Source organism: Lonchura striata, chromosome 2 (genome assembly GCF_050655825.1).
Source record: "Lonchura striata isolate lonStrDom1 chromosome 2, ASM5065582v1, whole genome shotgun sequence".
Classification (NCBI taxonomy): Eukaryota; Metazoa; Chordata; class Aves; order Passeriformes; family Estrildidae; genus Lonchura; species Lonchura striata.
The window spans coordinates 70,986,098-71,012,250 of NC_140704.1; the positions used below are offsets into that span (position 1 = coordinate 70,986,098).

Below are 26,153 nucleotides of genomic sequence, written 5' to 3' on the forward strand. Positions count from 1 at the left end.
AATCAGAATCAAAAAATTCATGTCAGATCAAAAGAAGTGGTGATGGACCTGAAACAAATTGCAATGCACTTGAAATGTTCATTTCTGGAATGATTTTTCTCTTTTTCAGAACTGCCAACAAACTGAACAACAATCTGTTCCTTACAATCTATTGTGCTCTTAAATTTTGCTAAAGTAGCACATTAAATTGCAAGTTTCTTTATCAATCAAAAGTGACTTCTCAAGGTGTTTTATTTCTTGGTGATAAGCTTACCTCTATTGAGAGGTGGCTAAAGTCCTTTTTATACATTTTATATTTGATTTGTTTCTCTTTGACTCTATAGTTTAGTTTATTTAACATAGGGATAAATCCAGCTTATTGTTTTTACATAAAATTACATCAGGAAAAATAACATATTTAATTGGGACAAAATACTCAATATTTATTGCAAAATATAATTGGTCTTCCTGCAGTGGGATGATGATCTTTTTTATTCATCCTACATCACCACCATGTTCAAATGAATCAGTTCTTTTGATATCTCCTACTACAGGTCTGCAGCTGAGTAGCCAAAATTACTTTCTCTTTCCACCCTCAATAAAAATCTAAAATAAAAAAAAAATCTTTCTAGAAACTGTTTAGAAATATTGAGCCTACAACAAAAGACATTTTTTTCCAATAACTTGTCATAGATCCACATTCCTTGGACATACTTTTTAGGTTTTATGAAAACTGACCATTGAGGAGAAATGCCATCCTCAGCAGATGTGGATGAGCTCAATACTGTTGGAAGGTTTTTCAATGGCAAACCACTGAAAAGTCTTGAATCAAAATGTCCTTTTCTAACGAAGGGATTTCTTTGTGGCTGTTTATAACTCTGTTTCCCTCTGTGCTCTATGTGCATGCAGGAGGAGCTCCCTTAAGGTGACCTTCACCACAGCCAGTGCCCACAGGAACAGGACTCCAGCCACCAGCAGCACCATGCAATTGCACAATTGCAAGCATCAGGAGGGAAGATGAGAGATGCTACAAGTGCACATTGCTGAAGAGCAGACCTGCTAAGCCAAACTTAGGACCCCTTTCCCTGAATCCTTGCTATCCAGATACCTAACCTCAGCACCCAAGCATAGATCCACAGGATCTCTCATAACGGCCTTTTTTTTTTTTTTTTTTTTTTTATTTTTATTTTCTCTGGGTTACAATTAAGCCAAAAGGTATTTTACTTTTACTGATCTTCTCAGTGGAAGGTAGGTTTATATCAAGAGATCACTGTATTCTTAAAATTAACAATCTGTCTAATCATGCTCTAGGGCTTTACAAATACTTCATGCATATAATTTGTCATTAGCCATCAATTTCACTACCATTGGCATGCTAAAGCTCTGAAGAATTATACCAGGAATAGATAAGAAACAATATCACTGCAACAGGAGGAAATCCCCAGACTCACCAGCCTGGAGCAGGTCTAGAGGAGGCCTTCAGGTTCCTCATTTTGCCATCACAGCTGCACAGCAAACTATTACCTTGGTAAAACCAATGACAAAAAAAGCACTGAATTTCATCCACCAAAGAAACAGAGGTCTTATTTTTCTCAGGCTAATTTTACACTCTCCTAAGAGTCTGAAAATTTTATCACTAAAACATGAACAAATCTAAAATAAACTAAATATTTTGTATATATTACCCCTTTTCAGACTGCCTTGCATTTAGGCTGGAGGGCTCAGAAATATTTCCTCTGTCTTTTCATTGGACAAAGACTAGAAAAGTTCTCCTGATGTTTCAAAGGAATTTTATTTTAATCTCAAATTGGTGGAGTAAAGAAGTAAAGAAACGCTATGTTGTTCAATGGTCTGCTTAGAACAGAGCTAGTGGGAAGGAAAAAAAAAAAAAACTAGTGTTCTTACAAAATTATTACATTTTAATTTCAAAAAGAACTTGACCAAGTACTTTTGGGGGCTGTCCATAGACCCAAAAGGCTGAATCCTTCATCTCATTATCACTGGGATTTTGATATGCAAATCTAGAACAATCCCAGAACTACTGAATTATTTGAAGGTTTAATTTAATTCTGCATTACATTCTTGAAGCCTACAGGGTTGTATCAAGTCCAGACTGTTTTTGCACAAGAGAAAAACTGTGCTTTTACACTACAAAGGATATGTAATCTCTCTGCTCCAGACCCACACATATCCTTTTTTTCTTCTCTACAGGCTTAAACCAGCTACTAATCAGAGGTAGTTTCCTGTGAAGGCTGATGTTAGAAAGACATAAATTAATGGAAATACTAAAATCCCAATCCAAAATTATTGGTAGCAATTAAAAGGGTTCCAGAATGGTGGTGGAGAATACGCCACCACAAACATTTATAGCATCTGACAATGTAACATAAATGTGTGCACCAGCTATAAAAACAGGACCAGAATAGCCACATTTAAATACTTAATAAAATACTACACTAATCAATGTCCTAACATCCTACACATAGGAAGTCTTCCTTCATTTCTTTGGTGAGGAATTTATACCACAAAACTGGAAATGTAATTACACTTTCTTGTCACTGTGACCACAGAATAGAATTATAGCTATCACCAGACAAAATAATTGGATAGCTCTTCTAAAAAAAAAAAAAATTAAAAAAAAAAAGTCTTCTTACCTGACTGGAGATGCTTGGATAGGAAGGAATTCAGAAATTTAACCATTAGCTTAATCAGAGAGGAAAAAGGAAAAGAGAAACAGCATTTGGAATATTGGGGAACATGGCAGAAACATGCATTGAAGAGAAAGTGAAAAACAGAGAACTTAATTTTTAATCTAATGTCAGCATTGATATTAGCATTTAGATATTAATTCAGAGGAAAAGCAGAACATATTATAGAGAATCCTTTCTCAGTTGCATTACTATGTCTGGATGGATAAATCTTAAAAGAACATGAATTTGGCCAGGGACAATGTGAGACAGTCTAGTGACAACAAAAGCAAAAAGAGGAAAAGAAAGACAAAAAAGAAAAAACCAAAACCAAAAAACAGAAACAAGAGAAGGCTACTATCCTTCCTGACTTTTAGTCAGCTCCAAAATACTGTCAGCTCTCCATCCCCAAAAATGTGTTAGACTGTTTCCTAGCAAAGCACAAGGCCCTGCTGTATAAGCAGGAGGAACAAGACAACAGTAGAGAGGCAGAAATAGAAGCAGGACAAGAGCCCCCAAGGCAGCAATAGTGTTTTTAGCACCTGCTGCATCTTTTCTCCTCACCAAACACAAATCAATAGGGAAAAGAAAATAAAAACCCTAACATTTTTTCTTCTTAGCAGATGAATCCTTTAATTCACCACCTGCTGCCCAATTCTAACAGCAGTATGCAATATCCATGGATGCATTGCAGGAGGCCAGTGAGGAAACTATGGAGTCTCTGGCACCAGGAGCTCCTGCTTAACAAAAGGAAGTAATAAACCCCCAGTGGTCCCCCATGAGTTGGAAGCAACCAGTGAATCTTTTACACAGCATCCCTGACTCAACTAAAACATCAGGTTGTGGCATTGCTGGTGATCCAGGCACAGCAACAGCACTTTGTTGGGAGGCTGGGGATGGAAAAGCAAAGAGGTGATCATGGGTGATTAAGGCCTGACCTGTTCCTCCTCCTGTTGCTTTGGATATAGGAAGAACAGGGCCAGAATTTGTCTGGTGGGGAGTGAAGAATAACAGCAGCAAGTCAGAGAGTTAGGAAGAGAGAGGGAATTTGTCTCTTACCTGTCTTCTCAATTCACGCAACTTTTATACCTAAATTTTAAAGGTGTGCTCTGGTAGAGTCACTCTAAGCATCAATTTAACACATGGCTTAGAGCAGCTTCCAGGCAGGAAGCATTCACAGAACATGGAAATGACCAGACCCACAGGGCAGATGTGAAGAAATCTCTCTGGCTGATTCTGTCACTGCCAGCAAAGGGGTCCACAAGAGCAGTGGGGAAGGAATCGAAACATATATACAGCATTATGCCATGATTCCTGAAGGCAGACACCTAAAAGGCAAACCATGAAAATAAGAAGACAACAGCAGAAGAATCAAGCCTGAATACACCACAACATCAAATGTGTTCACTGCTTTTGGAAAACTGCGTTAAGAATTAAAAACAGCAGAGGTATTGAGTGAACCTTACTTATGAATTTTGAAATATTTACACACATCACTTTCATATAAAAATGATCTTCTTACGAAAAATAGGAAATACAAAACATCTGTAAAAGGCCTTTATCATTCAAATGTCAAGTTTGCTTTTGATAATTTCTAACCCATGATTTATTTATTAACACAATTATACGTCAGCAAATTATATGCAAGTAAGGAGAATTGGTAATATTTTCTGTGTGCACATTGCACTGAATCTACCTTTAGTCTGCAAAAACATACCCTGAATCTCTTGTGGAGGAATTATAAATTTGACTTATAGTTGAGATTTCCTGAAAAGTGCTGGTTGTGATCTATTGGAAGAAAATTGTTACATTTAAGCAGCAGCTCTTTTTTTTTTTCCATGAAAGATATAAAATAACACAATGAGCAGCCAGTATAAACAGGCCTTTAGCCACTTCTAGCTGGTAAAAAATGTGATAGAGGTTAGCCCAATTTTCCAGCAAATTCACTTTTTCAGATTTGGGAGGGACAGTGTATGTATTAAGTGACAGCTTTCCTGTCAGGATATAGCTGCTACAGTAGGACAAGTAGTTCAGCAGTACCACGGTTCCTTTCACCCAGCCTATTCTATGCCTTAATGAGACAGCAGGCCTCAGAATACAAGGTACATGACCACATAATTTTATCACTGCAAACACACAAGTTTGAAATTTAGGCTAAACTACTTTAAATACCATAACTCCTGGAAAACTGGCCTAATAATTAAAAAAAAATGTATGCCATTATGTGCATATGCTTTCTCACTGTTCTTCACTTCTTTGGAAGTGAAACCCTCTGCAGCAGATGCAAGATATGGTGATAGGGCATTACTCATCATCCCCTCTCTTCCCATTAAGCCATTGGTTTAATTACAACTAAGCTGTGAGGAAGAGGAAAAAGAGGTCTTTTTCTGCTCTTTCAATGAGTCAAATTAGGTCAGCAAAGGATCCAGGGAGCACAAGGACTGCTGCAGGAGGGATGAGGGTAAATTGCACATCCTAGAAGGTAAGGTAGACAACTGAGAAGTTGTCATAAACCATCAAAAATCTCCAAAGTGCACCCAGACTTATTGCTGTGGCTTTCTGCCAGAGGACTGTGCATGAGCCACAGGGTTGCAACAGTATTAGACACACAAACCTCTCCCAGGGGAGGTACCAGGGCATTCCCACCTGAACCTGAACCTATTGCATTAACCTACTGAATTCTGTGTTTCATGGGCCTCCCTCACCTGAGGCAGATCAAGACTGGAACCATCACTTCAAACAACAGACGCCAAAATTGCAACCACTGTCTCATCACTCCATCCAACAGGTGGTGATGTCTTTCCTCTCTGCTAGCTACTCCTTTCCTTCCTTTCTCTTTCTTTCCTATACACACACACACACACACACACACACACACACACACACACACATATATATATATATATATATACATATATATATATATATATACAAACACTGGTCATTCAGTGTAATCTCATTCTAACCTGCCCCCCAAGGGATCTAATAATAACAACCTGAGTTACCCTCACCTTCAGGAGTGGGTGGTATCTTCCTCCCCCCACTCCTTTATTTTCAAAGCTGGGAAAAATCTTCTGTCCTAGGCCAAGCAAGAGGCATGGTGCATGCCATGTCAGCAGACTCACTTTGAGAGGCAGGCTCTGAGGCATATTCCTGCCACAGAGTCTAGACATAGCCAGGGAAACAGCTTTATTAGAGTAATTGAGCAGCAAAATGCTTCATGAGAGTTGAAGGTCTCTGAAAGCATGCAGGACAACGGAAACAAATTGAGAGCAGTGCTGTGTCCATAAGCAGGAAGAAAAACAAAACCACAATAAATTAATTTCTGATACTAGCTGGTGCATAAAGCTTGTTCTGTCTTGTTTATCTTAATAGCTTTTCAAGTCAGGCAAGAGGTAAAACCATGCAGCAGAATGACAGAAATTTGAGGAGTACTGCATGCTACCAGAAAACAAATCATTTTAGAAGAGACACAAAGATAAGAGCAAAACAGATACAAAGTATTATGCAGCTTAGAAGCCTATCTCACAAATCAAAAGGGAGTGAGGAAAAGGGATGAGCATGCTCAGGAGAAGTCCCCATCATGGCAGACCTGGCAGGTGGATCACTCCCAAGCTCCAACTTTAACACATGACTACACAAAGGGAATTTGCTGGAGGAGGACTCTAAAGTGGCATCCAATTAGACCTGAGCATGACAAGGCAAGTCAAACAACTTATATCAAAGCTGGTAAAATAAAGAAAAAGAATGAAGCCTGAGTTACTCCACTAGCTCCATCAGCACACATGGTGTGCTCAGAGAATATGACACATTAAAGAAGCTTTGCTACAATGGAAGTGGCTTGTGGCAAAACATTAAAGTAAAATGAAAGGTTTTAGTTAATCACAAATGTGTGGACAAGTAGCACCAGCAGTAGCACTGAGGCTGAAAGAGAAGAGAAAGGTAAGCAAGAAAAGCTGGGAGGTGAGTGTGATGCTGTGATAAGTTCTCCCATATGACAGAGTCTGTCTCTGCAGACATCTGTCATTTCATATGTGCTCCTATATACCCAAACAATATGCAGGCTCTTTCTAATATTAAAGGGTGAGATAAACGGTCTGAGTAAGAAAGAGACATGAGGCCACAAGAAATAACATAACAGGGAATTGCAGAATAGAAGTAAAATATGAGGAAAAGTAAAATTACAAAAAAAAAAAAAAAAGGGTCAACAAGAAATACACTGAGGCATGAGAACAAAACTAGTTTTCTCTGATTTATTGAGCAATTCAAGTTGCTGTTTTTTCAGGCTTGGCCTCTGGAGAAGCTCAGTCCCCAGAGCAATAACACATAGTTTTCAAAATCTGAGAAACAAAAGTGATTAAACTTTAGTTCCACCCTCACCACACAAGGAAACCAGATTTTTGGGACAAAGGTGGGGTAGGCAGCCATGTAAATGCAGATCCACCCCAAGCAGCAAGACCTGAAGAATGAGCACATCCCTTATGAACAAAGGAAAAGCTGGGCTTTCTCCGCCATGGTAACCCTTACATTATTTCCATCTCCTCAACAAAAGAGTTATACAGCACACAGGGGAATTACTGTTACAGGAGTGGATGCTTTAAAAAAACAAAAAAGTATATTCTGGATGCCCCCAGTAAACAAATATGTTATGTCACTTACAAACAGAGACCCAACAAAAGACTATATGTCTTGGTAGAATAACATTTTTTGGGTATAGAAGTGTACTTTAAACAGTTTTCTGCAGTACTTCAAATAACAGAAAGCTGCATTTGTATTGTTCAAGGACAAAACCCTCAACAAAAGTCAAGAGACTGCAATACTTTTAAACACCAATGTCCTCTACAAGAGGGTGAGCCAAAGGAGCCTCTCCTGAATGCCTGCAGCCTTCTTGACACCTCTGCTTCTCTGTGCATTTAGTAAGGAAAAGAAAAATAAAAGAACTGCGAAGTCAGAGCTAAAAGCTCCCTTGAAAATTGAATTCTGACTATTTTTTCAGCATGTGCATACATGTCAGGAACAAAGAGACCTTCTGCAAACTACCAACTAGTTATACTGCCACAACGCCATTCCGTGTCCAGAGCTGCCCTGGATTTTGTGTAATATTAAGGTCCTACTGTCAAAATAGTGACAGCAGTCACCATTTTCTATCATGCCTCCCCAGCATCTTACAAATGTTTGCCAGGCAGAAGATTTTCTTCAAATTCCTTTGTGAGTCAAATTGGGTGCAATATACCAGAACCAGGAACATCATTTCATTTGGAAAGGTCATTGGCTCTCTAATTTCTAGTCTGAAAGCAGATCATCTACCTTTAACCAGACATGTCACTATTGGGGTTTTTCTTCTCCCTCCCCTTTCTTTTTTCTTTATTTTAAATAATGAATTAGTGTTGACATGGTTAACAATCGATCATTTTTCCTGCAGTACTTTTGAATATATCAGGAATACTGTGCAAGAAACACTATTATTATGTGGAATAAGTATCTGTGTATGCCACGGTAAACATAGAAACCCATTCAGTCAGTCACAACTCATCCATTCTCTTGTGCAAAGTTTCTAAGGTTAAGATTTTTTTAAAAGCACATAGAATTAACACAATTTCTATTGTATAATTTGTATATGTACTCACATAGAAATTGTTACTATTTATGCAGAGGTTTAATTGTTTCTGCCGTCTTATGAGTACAGAAGTCAAAGTTATTAGTGTAACGAGATTAATGTGAATTCTATAAGCTATAGTATTTCAATAGCTCAGTCACCAATTTTAATTAACACCAGACAGAGGTCAATCGTGTGCGTGTTCTTTGCCTGTTATTTATTTTCAGTCTAGAAAGAGTATGCACCAAGTAAAGTTAGAAGAGTCTAGAAAACTTTAGCACTTAATAATCTTAGTTTTAAAAAGAGAGAACATTATACAGAAGTGACTGATATCCACTGATTAAAAGACTGAATTTAATTTCGCCTATCTCATATCTCATTCCACTTTTCTGGGAACTTTATACTTCTTCCTACAGAAGAAAATAAAAGGAAAGAGGAAGGGAAAAAGTAACAGCACCAGATGAAGATAATATGGACATTGAATTTGAATATATGTATGTCTATAGTAGAATTCTTAAAAATGGCTGGCAATGATATAGTGATTCCAGTAGTCTTCTATCACTTCAGGAAGCCACAAATACCAGTGATTCACAATGACAAATATGTAATCAGCTGTGAAGTGCATTCCTAGTTGACTTGTTCATGTTTGCAGGTCTTACTCCCTAAGAAAAGGTTAAATTGGCTGATTCTGACATCTGCACTAAGAGCAACTGACTTCCAGAGGCAGAACACTTTAATCTTGTCAAGCATTGTATTCAGCACCCATATGAATCCAATAACCAGTTATACACACTTGGTTCTTGCTTCAGTGTTGTCAGCATGGAGATAACACCCCTGCCTCTCCCCTCCAACTCAGCCGGATCAGTTGGGCAAATCAGTCACCACCGAGCTCAGATTTGCCTTGATGAATTCCCAACAGCAAGCAGAAGGCCAAGCTCTCTGCCACGTCTGCCATGTCTGCCATCATTCAAGTTAACACCAGTGAGTACTTGTGAGCTTAGCAAGTGAAAGGAGGCAGCTGCCAGGCTGCACCTTCCCCAGCCAGCAGCACCTACCCCGTGCATCCAGCTACACCCCTCACACCCGGGGCGCTGATGGAGCGCTGACAGCTCGACAGCAAACCAAAGATTATCTTCTCAGTTCAGATGCTCATGATGAGCATTTTTGTTTTGGAAAGCAGTCAAGCGTATGAATAATGCTTAAGTGCTGTTTTAACCCTGAGCCCCATCACAAGAGTTACTCAGTAAATAATTGCTGAGGGGAGTATTGAGCCCAGGATATGAGAGTATTTGCCCTTCACGGAACATTTTGAGCTGGGAGAAATTAAAAGAGCTTCTGAACAGAATACAATGCCAAAAGAACAAACAAAAGATACAGATGGATCTGATGACAACACTAACTAGCTAATAGCATGCAGAATACTAATGATTTTGAGATTAATCTTCAATTTTATTCCAACACTTGGAGTACAGTGCTGTTGAAAAAGGACTGTAGTGGATTCAGCTTCTTATGTCCCATAAGTACTCTGAAATTTCAGGCTAGCACTAGATGTGCAGGCCAAAAGTAAGGTATATGAAGTTTCCAAGTTTTAGCCAGTAACATCACCAGCTTCCCTACAGCCAAACTCACTAAGTATTCTAAAGCTGTTTAAAAGCTGATTTTTCATTGCTAATGTTAATATAATTATCCCATTTTAATGCTAGCTGAATATTATATTTAATCACCCAGAGAAAAATGTCTGCAGCAAGAGAATGTATCTCCATTAAAAAAACCCATACTTATCAAAGACAGAACACTATGGAGAATTGCACAAAGCTTTTTTGTCCATCCATTAAGTGATTAACAATATGACACGGGACATAGAAATTAAATAAAATACTATGCCACCCTAAACTATTTACAAAGTTTACTCCATTAGAGGAGGACATTACCTAACACTATTTTACCTTCTTGGGATGATTTCTTTTTTTTTTTTTTGGTTGATGATGGGAAGAAAAATAAAAAAGAGTCTTTCATCTTAGAGTAGGAAACACTGTGAAACTGAAAGGGTCAGGAGTGCATGGCAAGAAGAAAAAAATTGTTATGGTCTCCCTGCAAAGAGGTGGTTACAGTCTACCCTGAGCTGGGCTGCCTTGCCACCATCCTAATTTGGACAGGGGAGCAAATACCAAGCAAGCCAAGAACCCTTGTCAGACCCACCTGGCAAGGACTTGCGTCACTCTGTGCCAGTGAGGTTCTACATGGGCAGAATCATCAGGCATGATGTGGACAGATGTGATACAAACCTAGAGAAAAAAAACCTTTCCTAGATGACCTGGAAGACAACCTCTAAATCACTTCATTTATATAACAAATGTGTTGTTTATGAGATGTCCAAAATGTTTTTTTCTACTTCTACATAATAGATACTTTTATATTACACTTAAATAGTTTCACCCAAGCACAAAATAATAGGATGCAAGGATCAAAAACATTCAGAGTCTCAGCACTGCAATTCAGTGAGAGTAATGAGACTGTGCAGGGAGGCAAAGATTGAGAAAAAGGCAAACCAGGAATATCTTTTGCTGGCTATCAGTACAAATAGCTAAATAGATTAAAGGCTTATGGATTACATTGTAAGATGGAAACCATAATGCATCACTGGACAAGTTAGCTAGACATTTAGCATAGGCTTGACTTTTTTAAGAATTAAAATACTGAAAGCTCTGGTCAGACTGAGCCTTAGTAACTTCTAAGAACTCAACCTATAAACCGAATAACCTTTTGAGAAAACAGCAAAACAACGTAGACATAGGAAAGGCTTTACAATAATTTGAAAATAATTCACACGACAAAACAGATTACAGACTGACTTATATAAGCAAACACTAGGAAATTAAGAATCTTGGTGATGAAAGGTAGATGGCAGCAAGTATTTAATTAATGAATAAGGGAAAATACTGTGCAGTTCTAGAAAAAGTTGCATTAAATATAACAAAGTCATCTTTGAAGGATCTCTCTAGGAGAGGTTCACAATTGACCCAGAGATTGTGTGTGCACATGTCCTGACAGGGGTGCAAGGTCCTGCCAGCACAAGACATTACATGTGTGGGTTGTACACACACAGATGATTTTTTAAAACTGTGGGGAAAATTCTGGTGCTCCAGGCAACAGGAAGGACTCAGAAGTCTGTAGCATTGCTATGTCTGCAGTCTTTGTAGGTCAAGCAGGTACAGTGAAAATCAAAAGGCAGGAAAATTGCAGGAAGAAAAAGCTAATGTGTGCCTATGGAGCAGAGTGCCAAGCACAGCACAGAACAGACCCAGAGAAGCCTGGTGGTACCAAGGTTGTTCTGGTACAGTTCTCATACAGTGTGACAAACGCTCTTTAGAAGCTGCAGTTCCATTCATGTAACACACTGGCAGACCTCCCCTCTGAGCTGAAAACAGGAAAAGAACAGTTCTACTTGAAGCAACTGTCCTACAAGCTCATCCTCAGTGTATGCTAAACTACAGAGAAGAAGGAAAGCATAAAACCAAGTTTCAAATCAGAACCATCCGCAGTGGATTGGGATTGTGAGTGGCATCAATATGCAAACAGTTTTCTCATTTTTCAGGAGCACCTGTGTCCATACCAGACTCCTCATCATTTTTCAAGATCTCAAGCTTGCCAGCTGCTAGGAGAAGCTGGTCTCCTTCTTCCTCCTCAAGCAGAAAAGAAGATGTTCCCCTAGCCTGTCCCATCACTAAGCATCTCACACTTCTCCAGGTAAGGCCTTGAACTTACCTAGACATGTTTATCACACATTCATCTTCCCAGACAAGAAATCATTTCCTGAGAACATTCTCCTCCTTTCCCCTCCAGAAAATAAATCCTGTTTATTTCAGCCAGCTCTACAGAGTGATAATACAGTGGTGTCTCCATATCTGTAGTAATACAAGTTCACATGTCACTCACCAACCCTCCCTCTCCTTTGGCTTCTGTACAAACTTTTCTCATCTTTCCCTGGCCAGGGAAAGGGAAATAAAAACCCAATTGCCACTCTGGCAGGTGTGCTTGATACATGTTGACTGGTAACATCTGTAGGTTTTGGCTCCCTTCAAACCCAGGGGAGCTGTTCCTCTTCTGACGCAGTTGTCACAGTCACAATTCCACTTTCTTGAGTTGTTCTGATATTTAAAGAGTCTGGAAGTTACCAACTCTTCTTCTCCCATTGGTAGTGAATTAATGTAAGCCCAGATAATTGCTGGGTCTGTGTAACTGCATTTGGTGCTAAATTCCCTAATGAAGGTTTTTTTAAAAGAGACATAAAGTTCAAACACTACTGTCCAGAAAATTCGAAAAAAATTCCAAGAGACAACAAAGATCTCTTTTGCATGTCACCTTTACCACCGTTCCTGACTTTATATTACTGAGTATTTTCTGTGATTAGACAGTATTAAAAAATTAAAATAATTATGCTGCCAATCCAAATTACTGCGCAGAAAAATCCTATATTGGCAAAAATAATGCATTTGACAAAATCTTGATACAAAAATGCCCTTTCCCAAATACTTTGTTGTCTACCTAAGTGACTAGTATGATTGAGTATGCATTTTCACTAGTATGAAAATGCATTGAGCTGAAAGGAAGAAGTGGAGGAAGGGTGAATTGAAGAACACCATGAAGAGTTATCATTGCAGACTCATAAGACAAGAGTTGCAGAAAAACATATACTAGAATTATATAGAATAGTTTAATCCTATGTGATATTATTGTTCAAAGATATATAATCTCTGAATAAACTATTTGGGACTATTTAAACAAAAATAAAATGTCATCTATATAATTTTTAGACTAAATTTTCAAACACAATTCTCTAGTTTGAGGGTAAAAAATAAAACAACCTAAACCAAACCAACCAAAGAACATCACCAAAACAAAGAAGCCCAAGAGTAAAAACAACTCACCATGACCAAGGTCTTACCCAAAATTTTTATTGCTATCATCTTTCTCATTCAGTCCCAGTCTAAAGCTCAGTCTAAGGATTTGAGGTTGAGCTAACAAGAAAATAAAGTTCTAATGAAAAAAAGAACATTTGGTAATACATTACCCGAAAAGTGATGCCTTAAATCATGCAAAATCATACCCAAGTATTGTTTGGCTATGAAATTCAAAATACCAGATTAGTTAAAGGAGGAGGAAGGCATGTGGAAGAGAAGAGAGGAAGTAAGGAAAAAAAGTTATAACACTTCAGCAAACATTGCTTGGTTTCTAGATGATACAGATATCAGCAATAGCAGAATATTTTTGGGATACTGTCTCAGTCTGTTCATCTCCTGCTGTCCACTGACAGCTTCATGTCCTGCTGTCCACTGTCTTCTGTCTTCATTAAGATATAATTTCAGCTGAGTTTGACTTCCTGCTTGAAATTCTATGCATCCAGCCTTGCTTCCTGATACTACCCCACTATTTGCATTACAAAAGAAGTTCCACAGTGATCCCAAAAGCAACAGTTGCTATGCTGTATTTTTCCATCTTTGATACCTTTATTTGAACTACATTCAAAGGTTCAGACAGACAGAAGGGAAGCCACAGAAAAAAGAGATAATCTGTCTTTTTCTCTAATTTATACTCTAAATAAACCCTAAAATGTCTTGTTTTCACTGCTTCTTTCATTTGAAACCACCTGCATGGAAATACTCAGCTGTCTTACAATGGTTTGGGGATGTTTGCAGCCATCAGATTGAAGACAACAGGGCAGAAGTCAAAGTGATGTAACACTTGATCATTTAAAATCTGTCAAATGGAGGGTGGTAGTTGAGGTCAGAGAAGTAAGAAAAATTTTTGAGATGCTGGGAGGAGAGGGCTGATCCTCTTTCAATAACAGTGGCTTTGCTGTAATTTAAAACAGAAAAGGAATGATACATTGACGCCCTTGAAAAAAGTCTGGTTTTTGCACTAATTGACAACTAATAAAATGATAAAAAGCACCTTGACTGCCCTCACAGCAGAAAACTCTTCTATACAAGAGGCAGCAGCATTAGAGCAGCAGCATTCAAGACTACATGCAGTATGAAACCCAAGTAGAGAGGTGGTTAGTCTGCTACCAAGCTAAATGGAAAATTCTTGCATGAAAACAAAATTACAAAGTAAGTTGACAAAATCCCAAAGTCTCTCCATTATGTGAAATGACATAATATCCGTAAGGCCATCCAGAATCCAGCTTTATGGGGAGCTCCTCCTCCATCAGGACACATTATTTGCAGTTATTTCTCTCATGTTCAATCACTTGCATCCAGCAGCATATTAGTATGCTAATGCAGTCTCACATATTAAAATTGACATTATTATGACCCTCACAGAGACCAAAGGATTTCTTGGCAGTATTTACTCCTCAAAAGGAAACATTTGGATTAGCTCAGTTGCTTAAAGCATAGTGCTAATAAAGCCAAGGTTGTGGGCTCAATCCCTGTATGGGCCATTCACTTCAGAGTTGCATCTGATGATCCTTGCAAATCCCTTCCAACCCAAAGAATTTTGTGAACACTTCCCTTGTTGGATGGCTTTCAACTACTCCATTCCTGACTCCAGAATCCTGAACACTTTGAAAGTTCTTTCCCTGTAACATCATATTTCACCCTTCTGTTCCTGCCTTGACATTTCTCCTCCTCTGTCCTAAACCAGTAGTTACCTATACAATGTCACAGCCACCATCTCTCACTGTACATCAGCACAATGCTCAGTTAAAAACTCACAAGTACATCACGGATGGGTCATTGTGGTGATGGGAAGTTTATTATGATAACAGAAAATTAATCATGTGGAAATTAAGATCAGAAGAGACATCAGGAGTTCTCCAGTCAGTTTACATCCTTTTTTTATTGTGCTTCTGTGACTCACTACAGAAGATCCCATGTTCATTCTCTTGATAAGCTCCTCAACTATATTGACAGGCTGCTATGAGGTCCTCATGAACTCCTCTCTTTAACACGCTACAAAGGACAAGTGCTTCAGCATCTTAAGGGCCACCTGCTAAATTTACTCCAGTTCATCAATATCTTTCTTGTATTTGAGGTGCAGCAGAAAAATAGGACTCTATGTTTTGCCTAATAAATGCTGATAGAGAGGGGTAATTACTTCCCTCAATCTACTGGCAGTGCTTGACTCTCTGCTTGGCTCAGTCTCAGGTGTCTTCAGTACTGCCTGAGATGTGACTTTCTACCCCCCATTAGGTAGCAGGACATGGGAACTACCCTGCACTTGCAGACCTGTAGCTGGAGAATCAGCCACTCTCCTGCTCCAAAGAAAAAAGGACTAAGCTTCCCATCTTCTCCATCAAACCAAATTTCTGTAGTAATTTTGTCATATTTGGTCAATTTATATAATCTGTAGGTATACTCTACCAGAAGTCCACATGAAGAACTGTCTGTTCCTTCCACCCTGAATAGCTGTTACTCTAGGGAAAAAGGAGATAAATACTAAGAAGATGACATCATAATTGAAGATACACTGAGAAACATAATCTTGAGTCTATATCAACTAGACACTTTGGCAGATAAAGTCTTCTATATGTGCTATTCCATCCTATTGGTAATAACATTCAATGAGTGCAAATACAAGAAGGATGATGAGAAAGTTACCGAGCAGCCTCAAAATTTTAATTTCTAGTATTCAAGGACAATGAAATGCACTTCTTAGGCATGATTTCCATTAAAAATTATTTAATATAAAATATACACTGCTTTTCAAGTAGTAGATGCATTGAAATGTCTCTGAAAGAAAACACAGCTTCTCACTATTGTTACTGGACTTCAAGTATATCTGTTCTATAATTAATAATTATTGACATCACATTTAATTGGTATTCTTATTTTGCCAATGGCCTACTGAAGACTTATCATATTAATTAGTAGCAATGAGACAGTTCTAACCACCTACTGTCATTAATTTCTTAAATATGTACAATGAGATGCACACTAATTGTTACAGGTAATTGGTACCTGCCCACATTCTGACTCTTTTGAAATTGCTCTGAAGTAGATCTAAGAGTTAATCATCATAAAACTATACTTTTTAAACAGGTTAAAAAACAGTCCTTTCAAACAACATATTTCTGAATTTAAGCTGAAACTTGTTATTTTATGAACAGGCAGAATTTGTCTGTAGACTTACAGATTTAGTTATCCATCCATAAAGGCTGGAGGATTTTATCCAGTTACACATTTTGCTGAAACTTACTGAAGGCTTCAGCCAAAACCAAAAGTCTCCTGTGCTCTGGATTTAAAGAAGATTTGAGTCAAAATATCATATCAGGTATGAGAGGCAGTCCTACACCTAGTAACACAGAGGAGAAACATCAATAAGCATTGGGAAATTCAAACCCCTTGGCCCCCAAGATAAAGCCAACAGGATTAGACTTCAGCATTTTTATCACTGAAAATTGTTCTCCACATCTCTCCAGAAGCAGGCACAAAGTGTCTGTCTTTCATTTTTGTCTGTTGGAACTTCTCCCCTTGTTATTATTTGGCTATGCAAATAAAAGGAAGAATAAATCCAGAATGGGACATACATACAACACTGGGGAGTTAAAACTCCTGCTCTCATTCTGTCTTTGTATAAATATTGATTTATTCATACATTTCATTTATACTGCAAATATTTAAAAATAGAAAAAGCTCTCCATGCCCCTTTGACTGTCATTGAAGCTTTCCATTGATAAGCAGTGGGGGTGAGCCAGCACAGCAGGGATGGCAGTGTTACAGATGCTCACTGTGACCTGATGATTCCTCAGGGAACCATGAAGGAAATTCAGCTGACAGACACAGGCTGCATCTCACATCGCCACAGCAAACACAGCCTAATAAAAGCAGAATGTAGTGACTGAGAGATGCACAAGGGAAAGGGCATCTTCTGCATTCATCCACGGTCAGTAAGAAGGCACATAATATAAGAATGACTGTAAATCCTGCAGTGGGAAGGGGCTGGAGGAGAGGAAAGGAAAAAAAGAAAATACCTTATACATAATTAGCTTCTACCAGTAATCAATTACAGCTTTCTGTATATCCTCAGCCCATTTCCTTTCACAAGGAACTAATTTTTGATTAAAAAGTTCTGTGCTTTATCTATTTTTAGGCAGTTGCAGATGGGAACAAGGTGATCCACAGCAAAAGGAAGCCCTGTGTAAAAAACACGGTCTTCATTTGTGCAAGAGGAAAATTGTTTTTTATACATAACATGACTGTCAAAAGAATGGCCATTCTAGTATGCAACATCCTATCCACATATGGTTTGAAATTACATCCTACCTCCCAGTTTGCTGGGTTAAAATATGGATCTTGAGTCTAAAACTGTATCATTTCATAGCCAAGCACCTTCCTCTTCTCCCAAAGAACCTTTGGAAGCATAAGGGATATAGCCCATTCAAGTGAAATATTCATAAAAGGCTTTCAACATTGTAAGTCCCTACTTCATAAAAGGGCCATGGAAAACAAGTTACAAACTTCTGGGAAAACTCTGAGTAAAGAATTTCCTTCCTTATTAGATCTGCCAACTAAGAAAAGCTCATAGTTGCAGCATATTCTCTTACTCTCAACTGTTGTTTTCAGCAGCTCCATTCACACGTACAACACACAAGTTTAGGCCTGTCTGAAGATGTCATCAAGCACTAAACTAGAAATAAACAAATACACAAAACTTTCTAGATGATCTTTAAGATCCCTTCCAACCCAAACCGTCCTCTGATGTCTGAGTTTGCCTGTACAAAAAAAAAAAAAAAAAAAAAAAAAAAAAAAAAAAAAAGGCAGCTCTTAGAAAATGCTTTGAAAATACGACTCATCTATGACCCACAAGATGTTGGGGTCTAATGAGTCACTCCTTTGCACTCATATTTATGGTAGTCACAGGTATTTGTCAGCCTTACAAAGAAATTTTTAAAAGTTAACCATGCATGTATGGGGGCCATCTTTTTAAAAATGTGTTTGCTTGTTTGTTCTCCACTAGTAGAGTTCAAGTAGTCTGGATAAAAGCAAGTTGAAGATTTCGCCCACTCCTCTTCCAAAAGACACAAGGAAGTGTCACTCATGAACATTTTCACACACTATCTTGGAGATTTGTTATTTGTATAAACACATAGTTACTTTCCCTCAAGAACACCATGGTCCAGTTGTAAAGACTAAGAAAGGGAGTAGCTGTGGACTTCAGTAGCATTTCCACTGATCCTTGTCCAAAGGCTGGCAGGTGAATCTCACAGCTGAATCAGAAATGTCACAGGTACTTGGTGCTATCCTTTGCCTTCAGCTCTGGCCATCAGGCAGGAAATTCCTGTATTTTTTTAAGGGAACAGCCCAAAGTCAGACAGCCCAGCCTCTACCTAATGACTTGCATTTAAATAATCTTGTAAATTTGGAGTCTCCACTGTTTCAATGCTCAGGGTGTGGGAGTATGAGGAGGTCTCAAGCACAACAGTAAGGCTATACATGTATTTTTCTTTCCTTTGTTAATATTATTTAGCTGTAGCTGACTTTATCTTAAGGACTGTGCTTCTGCACAGGTTTGCCTCCACAATAATTCCTCTACCCTGGAAGCATCTTACTCTTCTCTCTGGGCCATTGTCTGAAGGAAGAAGCAGAAGGATGGAAAAGAACAAGCCCTGGAACTGTTTTTGCCCATCAGGTCTGGCATGGAGAGCTGGAGCCATGGCTTTTGCCACCACTGGGAGTTAGTGGGTATGATTAATGGTGCTTCAGGAGTGGCTGCCTCTGTAGGAAAAACAGCCTTTCTCCCCAACACTTTTACATCTTTTTTGCCTCTGTGAAGATGAGCTGAGCTACATTTCAAAAACAAATGTCATGTATAGCTAACACAACAGTTAATAACTCCCAAAAATTCAACCTCTAATGACTCTATCTCTCTTCAATCCAAATAAGCCAGAAGGACAAACAAATTAAGATCAGACTGAGATGAGATAATAGAGTGTGCAATAAAAAGTCCCACTGTAATGCCTTAAACAGCACACTTGAATGAGTTTTTTAAGTCATGCTTTTTGATTAAATCCAGTAAGCCCTGTTTATGGAAGATTACATCCTTCTGAAGAGAACTTTTGTAAATAAGAAACATAGTCTATTACTCTTGGATAAGTGGTATTTTCATTCATTTGTTAAGATTTATTAAAAACACTATACAAAACTAATAGAAACCTCTTTTGAACTTTAACATAAAACTATTCTAAAAGTCAGGAAACCTAGTGCAGTCATAGCATTATCCCAGGCTATAGTCAAACTAGGTCTGGAAATGAACATTTTTAATTTTGAACTTAGCACCCAAGGGAGAATCCTCTTCAGTTAACACCTTTTCCAGACTCCACTTTGGTTCCATATTGCAGAAGTAACACATAACTACTCATACTCAAACCATATATGGTTTTCAAAATTTCTCTTCTGGCACAGACCCTATGGATACATGGCCATGAATTTCCACAGATGCAGAGGGATTTTAAGTGTTTGCAGACCAAGACTCTTCAGCTTGAGTGACTTGGAAGAAGCAGTTTACAAAAAGCACTGAGCATGTGCACTTGACAACTGAGGCCAGGTTTTCTTCTGAGAAACTCTGTGCCTTCTGTAGGAGTCTGTGTGTTTCCATACATGCACATTGCCATGTATGGACTTGCACAACACACACCTATAAAGTCACAAGTATTTTTTCAGGAAGAAATTGCTATTCCCAAAATTTTAATGTAGAGAGACGTCACTTCTTGCAATATATTGTTAAGTTTCACAGTAAAATAGCAGGTGCTTGTTATCAGTATTTTATCATATACATTCATATCTGTGTGTGTGTATATATATATATTTTATTTTCCTGGAGCTGTCAAAATCAGTTATTTTCCCTGAAGACAATAAGAAGGGATTAACAAAGCCGTTGGAATAAAACCTGGTCTCTCATTTGTCAGAAAATCCTGCAGGGTTTCAGGTATGCTGTGAGAGCAGGCTGGTTTGGTTTTTTGCACACAGTTTCAACTTCAGACCCAAAACAGGTAAAATTAGCCCAAGGATGACTTCTCTTTGGACTTTTGAAGGGGAAATGTTTGGTTTCAAGAGTGTGGGAACTGACTTCCAGAGCTGTTTTTTGAGCATTGTGACAAAGGGTTTGGCATGAAAAGCCACCTACAGAAATGAAGGAAGAAGTTACTGTTTCCCCTCTCACTGTATAATGTTCTTCATTTCCTGCTAGATTGTTACTTCACCAGGTACCTTGTTCTTTTCTCCCCTTGCCTTTATGCAGGAAAATGCAGGAAAAGACAGAAAGAACAACACTGAGGAATCACAGGTTCGATTACTGGGCGTGCTGAAGTGCCATAAGGCAAGCCATCACTGCAATGTGATGACAGAACATTATTTTCTGCAACAAGTACTTAAGGGGGGGGAAAATATATAAGACAGCATTTTAATATAGAGGATGGGAAATTAGAAGATTTTGTTTGTCTCAAGTTTTAAAACTATTTCAAACCATTCCTGGACCATATTCTGGAAAGAACTCTTCTTCAAAATCTGGTTTTTCTTAGAAAACCCTAAAATTACTTTAGCAAAGAGCTAGTAAGCAAAACATATCTACATACTCTTGACTATATTAATAACTGATGGGTGAAGGAAGGAGTCTGAAAGGGCTTGGAGAATTGTCTCCTCCAGCAAAAACATACTGCAAATGTGTAGCAAGGAGTCTATATTTGAACCTGGTTCCTGACAGCAAAAAGCTGAAATTCAAGGTGATGACCAGATTCCAAAACTGTATTGCTGCCTCAGCCCAAATTACCTTGAAGCCAGCTTATTCAGTTCTGTCAAATTATGAGCTGCAGTAGTTCAGTAGTTCAGATAATTATTCAAGCATTAAAATTAACTCGTGACCTTTCTATAAGTGTCAGTCTCAGCACTGCTTTTACCAGAAGTGGACAATAACCCCCATACAAATATGCAAGACATTTTCTTGAGGAATTTCTCCTGATTCTTGAATTCATCCTTGGCCAAACCCATCCTGTACCCTTGCAGCTGAAGGAGGGAAGGCTCCATAATAACTTTTAGTCACCAGATGGCACTAGTACAGAAACCAGACGACCACATCAACCTTCAGTGGCATAACGTAAAACCATACCACCATTTATCTGTAAATATTTATTTGAAAACCCGAGTTAATTAATGCTCTGAAATACTTGTTAGAGGAAGTTTTAATGGCTTCTGATATTTAAATAAATATGGATGAGAAACTTGACAGGCACCCACCATGAAATTTGCTTTTGTCTTCAAACTATGCAAAATAGGGTATACAGTCTCTCACTGTACCTGAAAGCATTCCAGCCAAAGACAGTAGCTATGAACTATTACAGTCAATGTAAAAAATCCACATTGCATTTAATTCTGGCATGCTACTTCGTTATGAAGCAAGGGACATCCGTACAGTAAAGGTAACTGCAAATCTAAGGAGGAATTTAGAACTAAGGGAGGTAACCCTCCCTCTCCCTATCTCCTGTTTTTTTCAGCTGCATGTTGACACAATCTCTTTCATGGATACTCTGTTCAAAAAGTCTACCCTTGAGATACTATGAACTCTGAAAACAGCCAATGTAGCTCAACTAAATTCTCATGGTACCTTCATCCTCAGGTTTTTACAGCAGTTTGAAGTAAGGCTTACATTTTTCCATATAGCATTGCCACCAGCTGGAGAGTTGACTGCCCAAGTCAGTTTGCAGACTCAAATACATTAATTCAGCATTATTTGTTTGGGTTCAATCCCAATCCCAGAGCTGTCGATTTTGGACCCACTTTTTCTGGTGTGCTAATTTTTCCTTCGAGTTCAAAAGTCAAATCATCATTCCACAGGACCCATTTAACACATAGACTTTTTCCTTAACCAAAATACTTGCTTTAAAGCTCTCCTCCCACGGGACTGAATATAAATACACATTAAAGATGCTTGTGTTATTTAGGTATAGACAGATTGAGACATTGCAGGACACACATTAAGCTGCTAACTGAAGGTGAATGCAACATCTTGTGGCTAGCCTTGCAATTGGCTAGAAAGACATTTTCTACACAAATTCTCTTCAGAGTGCAGAGTTCAACACTTAAAAAACCACGCTCTCCACAAACACATAAAGGAAAAAAAATATGGCTTTCTAAATATTGATAGAAAACAGACATGATAAAGTACCAAAAAATGGTATTACAGGATTCAAACAAGCATGAAGAATAGGCTTGCTAAAATAACAATTGTGTATCTCTGATTTTCTCAAGGCAGAACATTGTGTAATTTATCTATAAAAGTGGTGATATATCAAAATACATCAATGAAGTCAATAGTTAGAAGATTTCAGATAAGTTATATAACTATTTAATCCTAATAAGAATACATAAAACTGCATTCAGTATCAGGGCAAAAGTGTAGAAATGCTCATATTATTCATGGCATGAGTGAACCTCTGAAAAAAATCCATAAAAAATTCAGATCACTCTGTCTCATAATTGGCTACATTTAATTCCACTAAAACATCAAGCTTTTTCAGAACTAACCTAATCTGAGCTTTTAACACAATTTCTATGGTCACATATCCCTGCCTCTCTCTACAGAGCTCTCAAAGCAAAACAAGAATTATACATGGTCATGCAGAATGAGAGCAGCAAGGCTCAGCATTTATATTGGCAATAATCACTTAGAAGGCAACAACTGCTCAGAGACAAAAATCAGCAGCTTGCCAATTGGCCAGCATGTGCAAGCTGACATCACATGGCTCCACAGCTTATAAGTACCTTAAGATAGATCTTTGCAGCTTTCTTTTTAATCTACATAATACTAGTTATTTTAAAGAACAAAAGTTGAAGGCTTACTCAGATTACAAAAAGGTGCTGACTGAAGCAGCACCAAAAGACCAGTAGGTTAAGCCAAAAAACCCAACAGAAATTAAGGGGGGAAAACTGAGCAAGAGGAAAACAAATGAAGGCCACTGTAGTGATATTCAGATTTCAGGAGGCATCTTCTGCTTTACTGGAAGTAGATGGGTACTGTCCACCACCCAAGAGAAACAAAAAGACACCCAGCCATCCCTAAACAAAAAATCCCTAAAAACATCAGCACATAAACAAGGCTTGGACACACAGGTCCAGAAATATTTGAGTCTACTCACACAGTACAAGAGGAGTAAGAGCACTTCTGTGTCTGACCAAGTTTGAAAAGAAGTCATCCCAGGGTAAAAACAAAAATATCATTTCACAGAGAAAGGTGGGCTCATTTTTTTCCCATTCCGCTATGGATTTGGCTTACTGAGAGGAGGGAAAAGTGACCTTAACACTTCAAAGAAATAAGCAAAAAATAATAATGGACAATGGAACAGGAAAGAGAAAATTAAAGGTAACAGTTCATTTCCTACTGAAACTGGTGAGGGTGGTTAATGTACTTTTTAACATGGACAAAAATACTTGAGAATTACATGGAAAAGAATTACATAGAAAAAAATACTTGGCACGATTGAATTCCCTTTGAGCTTGTAACCTCAGGAAAGTACCCAATTCCCAAACTGATTGTAACGGGAAATTGACTGGTTTATGCTTGGGGTATTTCTTGTTTGTTTTTATACCCACTCTGAGGGAAGGAAAACCAGATTTTACATGCAAGCCTAATACACGTTTCAAGTAAAAAGATGTAATCCTTGCTAATAATTTTTCCTTTGTGTACTACTGAAAGATGTTCACATACACAGTGCTATTAAAAGCAATATAAGACAATAAAGTAACACCCTGGATTAAAAAAAAAAAAAAAAAAAAAGGTTTTTCAGCTACCTTCAGCTCTTGAATTAATCAAAGCATATTATCAAGATTTGTCTGAATACCACCCTACTGCTTACAGCTCATTAAGCCTGGCCTTTTGAAATGCTGCAGCAGCTGAAGCAAGAGGCAACAAGGCAACACAGAGAAGATAAAATGCATCTACTCCCTACCTGGCTCCAGCATGCCCTGTCAGCTCCTCTGCCAGCATCTGCCTCAGGCAGCAGGGTCAGGCTCTGATGATCAGAAGGCACAGGTACAGGGAGCTTTGGACACTGAAGGCAAAGCCATTTTACTTGGGCATTTTTATACACAGCCTGGATTTCAGAAAGATTTGGCAGTTGTGTATGGCTTCTTTGAACACGCAGGTGTTGCTTTACATTTGTAAGGGTATCAGATTCAGAAAGGTAGGAGGTACCTCTCTCTGTATCACTTGTTTATTGATTGTCTGAGGCGAGAAAACTTGCAGAAGAACAACTGTGATGCAAAAATATCTCCCAAAGCAGCTGCCACACTTGGATTAGCTAGGAATACTGTCATTGGTACTCTTATTTACTCTTAGTATGAAGCAGCTGTCAAAGATGATGAAAATGAAAAATGTCACTCTGCTGCTTTCCACTCTCATGGTTTCCACTCTCCCTTCACAGCCTTGTTTCTTTGCCTACTACAGCACTTAAGAAAAACTGCATTCCTTAAATACATAGCACTGCAAAAAGCTTGACAACATTGGAGATCATGGCACACGTGCCACTGTACAAGTACACAGGTTTCTGAGGACCAGTTTAAGCACAAAAGGACAAAGACAACAAGATGAGGAATTCCAGCAGCAAAGCCACATGAAAATCCATTTTGCATATGCTGGACCAACAAACCATCATCACAGTTTGTCCCCTCTATATTCTTCCTTGATGCTCCTGATCCTTGACCTTCTGGCTAGGTTACATTTAGGGTTGAGGTTTTGTTTTTCTATTAAGAGAAAAGGAAATGATGAATTGTGTAATAGGGTAAGTCTTATTTATAATCAAGCAAAATGTGACTTAAATGGAGAGACCTTGAAATCACATATATGGTACATTCTGCTGAAATTACTTTGATTTTAAATATGACATTGGGAGCATTATGGCAACTAATGACATAGAGCTTTTTGAAAGTCACTGAAGAACTATTTTGCTTTGCTAATAAGTGATCCTTTTATGAATTATCAGCAACAACCTATGCATCTGGACCATAATATGAAACATCAATCTTTCATCAGTATAAAAGTATTAATACTAAACTCCTCCCTACAAATCAGTTTAAGAGAATCCCAGTTCTGGGGTCTTTCTCTACCTTCCTGGATGATCAGTGATGCAGAGTGAAAGAGCAAGTTATGACAACACCACCTTCTCCATGCTAGACAGTAATGCCTTGGAAGATGTAAGTGAGGGGAAGCAGAAGTCACACAAGACAGGATTCCATTTTCTGCAGTTTCACATCATGTCTCTGTCCTGATGCATGCCTACCCATGGAAATCAATAGGCATAGTGTTTTGAGCAAGTGACCCAAGAATAATTTTTTACTATGACATTTCATGGCATTTGATGATTTATTGCAAGTGCTTGATTATGCACAGTTTGATGAGATTTTTCACTGTGAAAGCTTGGGAAAAAACCACACATACAGAAATACCTCCCCTCTGACACTTCTAACTTCCACAAGTCACTCCATTAATTTTAGGATCATCAGTTTTTTATTACTGTCTTTCAGCTTCTGCCAAATATGAATTGCTTTTAGGTTCAGTAGTGTAAGTTAAGGAGGGAGGGAAAAGGGTGTGGTGAACAGTGAGATTTATTCTCTGTGAAAAAGCCTCACAGTTTATCCAAGATAAAATTTGGGAAGTCAAACTCCCAATGTCAAAATTCAAACGTAAGGTTGAAATCCCTTATAACATTCACCAACCTCCCACAATACCAAGATGGATCCCTGGCAAAACCTGACTTAAACTATAAAGTTACTGGAAAACATTGAGCCTTCCCCCTTTAGGAGCACAGTAAGAGTACATAAGAAATTAGTCCAGGCATTAGCATTACCAGTTTATGAAATCTTCATATTTCAAATCCATCAGTCACATACCCCTGTTTAGGC

General features: G+C 38.3%; 1 long non-coding RNA gene across 6 annotated transcripts in view; it reads right to left on the minus strand.

Annotated features, from left to right (window-relative positions):
• LOC146768293 (uncharacterized) overlaps positions 1-19,870 on the minus strand; it is a 143,569-nt gene extending 123,699 nt beyond the window's left edge. For 4 of the 6 annotated variants that reach the window (XR_014952749.1, XR_014952747.1, XR_014952748.1 and 1 more), the window contains exon 1: positions 1,431-19,870. This is a non-coding gene — a long non-coding RNA (uncharacterized LOC146768293). The remainder of the gene's footprint in view (positions 1-1,430) is intronic. The other 2 variants (XR_014952746.1, XR_014952745.1) reach the window with 2 other exon arrangements.
• Between the last annotated feature and the right edge of the window lie 6,283 nt (positions 19,871-26,153).